Raw genomic sequence first — 4,784 nt, 5'->3', positions numbered from 1 at the left:
CTGGATTGGCATCTGTCTTGTACCATACAAGCCAAGAGCATCCTCCCTCTTCTAAGCTTGTCTGACATTCACTTCAAGGGGCTTGAACAATTATTCTAATTGCCCAAAGCTTGGAAATGTCTTAATTGGATGGGAAAAAGCAAAAACAAACCAGGAACACTGAACTAAAGTCCCCAAGCTGATTAGAAAACAACATAGATTAAATTCAGAAGATGAGTAAACCCTACCTTGTGTTACAAAGACATTTCTCATGACTATCATCGCCCTCTCTATATGAGTGACATGATATAAAGAATATTAGTACCTTAGTACTATTCCACTAAGTATTCCTTAGTATTATGTGTATTACGCCACTACCTTTACAACCAGAAAATATGTATTAAAACTCATACATAGAATAAAGTGATACAATCTGTGTAAACTATCAAGGGTATATGGTATTTCTGCAAGCGTAATATGATTATCCCTATTTCACAGATGAAGAAGCAGAGTTTTAGATAAATTTACCAAACAAACTGAATACATAGCTAGTGAATGGCAGGAGTGAGGGATTCTTACTCGGGACTCTCTAACCACAACATGTAAGGTCTTCTTTTTGGTGAAGCCTTTGGAAACCTTTATAGGCATACTGGCAAAGACAGAAAAAGCACTCTGTGTTACTTCCCTAAGGCTGCTATGACAAAGTAAACCTGGGAAGCTTAAAACAAGAGAAAGGTATTCTTTCATGTTCTGCAAGTTAGAGAAGTCTGCACTCAAGCTGTTGGCAGGGTTGGTGTTTTCGGAGGGCTCTGCGGAAAAATCTGTTCCCTGTCTTCCTCCTGGCTTCCGGTGATGGTCAATAATCCTGGGCATTCCATGGCTTCTAGATGCATTATTCCACACTCTGCCTTTGTCTTTACATGGCTTCTCCCTGTGTCTCTGTGTTTTCACATGCACCAAATTCTTGTAAGGCCACCAGTTGTATAGGAGCCTACCCTAACTCCACAATCTCAACTTAAATAATTATAGCTCCAGCAATCCTATTTACAAATAAGTTCACATTCTAAGCTACAGGGTACTAGGGGATCAACACATCTTTCTTAGGGTTCACAATTCAACCCATAACAGACGGATTCCTATCTGAATGTAAAACGTGTTTCTCAAAAACCTTATGGGGTCAAATCAGAGGACAACACCTGGAAAGGTAATTAATCTTTACAAAATGCAAGGGGAAAATAAATAGGTCCTTGGCTTCAAGAAGAAAAGGTTATTTTTTAACAGCAGTTCTTTAATGCAGTGCTTATATTTTATTTAATAATTAATAAATGATTAATGCAGATTGCTTTCTTCCAAATAAATTATCAGAATGTGTTATAACAGATGTGAATAAATCATAGGCTCTAGTTCATGAGTTGTCTGCACAAATGTCAGGAGTATAATACATTATATTTAAATATTAGTTATGTGCCTGAAATATGGGTGAGGACTCAATCATAATATATTAACCACTATTTCTATCAATGAGTTATTAATTATTGAAATCCAACATGTTCTGAAATGACTTTTTATACGTTTTATTGTTTAAAGCATGTATTGATACTGATTTAATTTTCTCTTTTCCTGTTAGTGGCGTATAATTGAATTGTTAAAAATATCATCTATAACAATTAGAGATAGTCTAAAACATCAGCAATAGCATAAAAAAAGTCATCGTAGTACATTTTTTTCTGCCTATTAAGAAACGGAATTGCTTATTCCAATGATTTTAAATCATTCGTTTAATGGAAATAATTTTTATATTATAAAAACAATGTAGCAGAAAGATCATCACATAATTATCGTTGTCGTCGCCGTCATCATCATCATCATCATAATCGATACTACTGAGTACTGGCTATGTGCCAGGCATTAAGAACAGTGCTCTAAGAAATGTCATTCCAACCTCAGAAAAATCCTAGGAATGAGCTATTATTATAAACTTCCCATTTTATACAAAGAAAATTGAGCTTTAGAGATGTTAACTTTTTTTCTTTTTCTAGCACACTGTAAGAGCCGGATCAGAACTCAAGAGTCCAGGATGACACTCTTCATCTTGTATATCCCAAGAGCGCCAGGTGTCATGAAAAAGACACCTGGAAAGTTTCTGCTGTTTGAGGTTGCTAATTTATTCAGACTCGTGGGATGTGATGTCCCTCATTTGTAATCAGAAGATATTAAAGATAATGACTAACACGTGTATAATTCATATAACCATATGATTATTAGTGCTATACACATATGAACTAACTTAATCCTCAAAATAACAAAATGTGGGAGATTTCATACTCCTTTACAGATGAGAAACCTGAAACACAGTGAAACTAAGTAACATTTCCAAGGTTATACAGTAAGAGTTTTACTAAAATGTGAAACAAATTCTGGTTGCAAAACATCTGCTCTTTATTTACGTATGTATGTATGTATGTATGTACGTATGTATGTATGTATGTATCTGTTAAAACAGAAGATTCCCATACTCCCTCAGCTTTGAGCATCTATGACTATTTTATATCTGTTATTTTTTTTCTAACTATGGCTGTCTTTGCTCAATATCCCAACAGCGTTTTAAGGTGATTTCTCCTTCAAGATTTTGTGTAAATAACTTTTGCCAAATGGAAAGCACTAGCTAAAGCACTGGGGGAATTATTTTTCTAAGAAAAGCCAAGCACTGGGAATTATTTTTCTAAGAATGTCCTAAAGTGCATGATGGTGAGTAAAACAAGTGTGTAGAAGTATGGCTAATCCAGTTTCTCCAAAGTTACTTCAACATGCACCATTACTTCTCAGTGTCCCACGATATTCCACATAACTCACAGGCCCGAGTCTCATTTAGCTTATTGAATATGCCGGATGTATGCTTTTTGTCTTACCCTTGTGTCTTCTGTACCTTGACCTACTTATCCAAAAATTCCAAAATCTAATACCACAATGAACAAATTGGAGGAATTCTAGAAAAATGAAGACATCACACAAAATAAGTGTAATCTTTTGATTATCTTGTGTATTTTGGTCCAAAAATGACATTTCTTTTGTATATTTCATCATAGCTTTAATTAACAACTATCATGTGGCTGAGAGTATAGCTATGGCCTGAGTCCATTTTATCTTTTTCTTGCATCTATTGCTAGCCTGAATCTACCAGCTACTCTGATCGTCACGTGACAAGCCCATATTATATACACGGAACTGATGCTCACTACGACCAGGAATGGCTCACAAAAATCACCATGGGTCTTTGAGATTCTTCATTCCCTTCCTGGATTCCTTGGTAGTCCTTATTCCCTCCTATGATGTAATACAGTGTACTGGTTTGGCTGAATGCAGCAAAGCCACAAGAAAGAAGGGTGCCTTCACTTTGCCACTAGGAGTAGAGTTGCCTACTCATTTTGATTTTAGGTGGTTAAAAATAAACTTCTCTCATGTTTGAGTAGACACATTTTTGAGGCACTTGTTTCAATAGCCACTGTTATCCTAAATTATACATAAACTGAAAAAAAATAAATAAATGGTTGAAAGTTGCCATTGTTGAAGAAGATGCTGGCGGGAAGCACCACTGCTCCAATTCCCAGCTAGCTACAGTTGTGCTTGCACACTTTCCTGCTAACCTCACCAGCTTCATCTCATGTGGTCTTTTCTCAGGTCGACTATAGGAGAATTCTGGAGCACCTGGGTGGTTCAGTCAGTTATGCATCTCCCTTCAGCTCAGGTCCTAATCACAGAGTCCTGGGATCGGGCTCCCTGCTCAGCAGGGAGTCTGCTTCTCCCATTTCCTCTGCTCCCTCCTCCCCACTTGTACTCTCTATCAAATAAATAAGCAGACCCTCCACTGCCATCCATAGATAATCCTATTGGACAGCACTGCTCTAAAGACATCCCTGGGACTACAAACAATAGACGTTCTGCACCTATGCTTCCCAAATATCTCAAATAGATACTGTTGATATTAAATGAGATATTATGGGAAGCCTGGTGGCTCAGGCAGTTAAGCGGCTACCTTAGGCTCAGGTAATAATCTCAGGCTCCTGGGATCGAGCCCCATGTCGGGCTCCCTGCTCAGCAAAGAGCCTGCTTCTCCCTCCCCCTCTGTTCCTGCTCCGTCTCTTTCTCTCTCTCTCAAGTAAATAAATAAATATTTTAAAAATAAATAATTATATGTAAAATACTTAAAACTGTGCCTAGTAGATAACTGATGCTCAAAATGGATTAGATATTATTTTTTATCTCTCACCACATGTTGCAGGACTCTGTAAGCTGCTTCTACTAGCCTCAATCTAAGGCAACTTATACTAACCTATAATGCCTTAACATATCTTGTCCCTTATTCTTATTCTCATCTTCCCATTTAATCCTTTTCCTTGGATCTGATATTCGGCCTAACTTCTGGCTACCATTTTTACTTCCATTTGTGAAAATAATTGTAAGCTTTTCTGACTAAGCTGTTTCAGAATGCTATAAGTGAACATGATTTTTTTCTTATTAAAGTCTTAATTCCAAGTTCCAAAGACAGAACTTTCAACAGATTCTTGTTCTCCCAGCAAATTCACTTTTAAACAAAGAGGACTTAGTTGCAAGTAAACCAAAAGCGCATTTGAGTGCTACCTCCCACCACTTCCAGAATCCAGTGTGAAGGAAGCCCTGGGGATATCCTAGGTAGAAAATAAGAATAGGAGGACCTACCGCTCTGTGCAGGGTGAAGGGAGGAGGGAGAAAGATGTTTCAGATGTTTTCTCACTATGGCCACTGGGCCTACGTTGCCACTTTGCACA

This window comes from Ursus maritimus, unplaced genomic scaffold, assembly GCF_017311325.1.
Source record: "Ursus maritimus isolate PB19 unplaced genomic scaffold, ASM1731132v1 scaffold_19, whole genome shotgun sequence".
Taxonomy (NCBI): Eukaryota; Metazoa; Chordata; class Mammalia; order Carnivora; family Ursidae; genus Ursus; species Ursus maritimus.
This window is presented reverse-complemented; position numbering follows the sequence as displayed.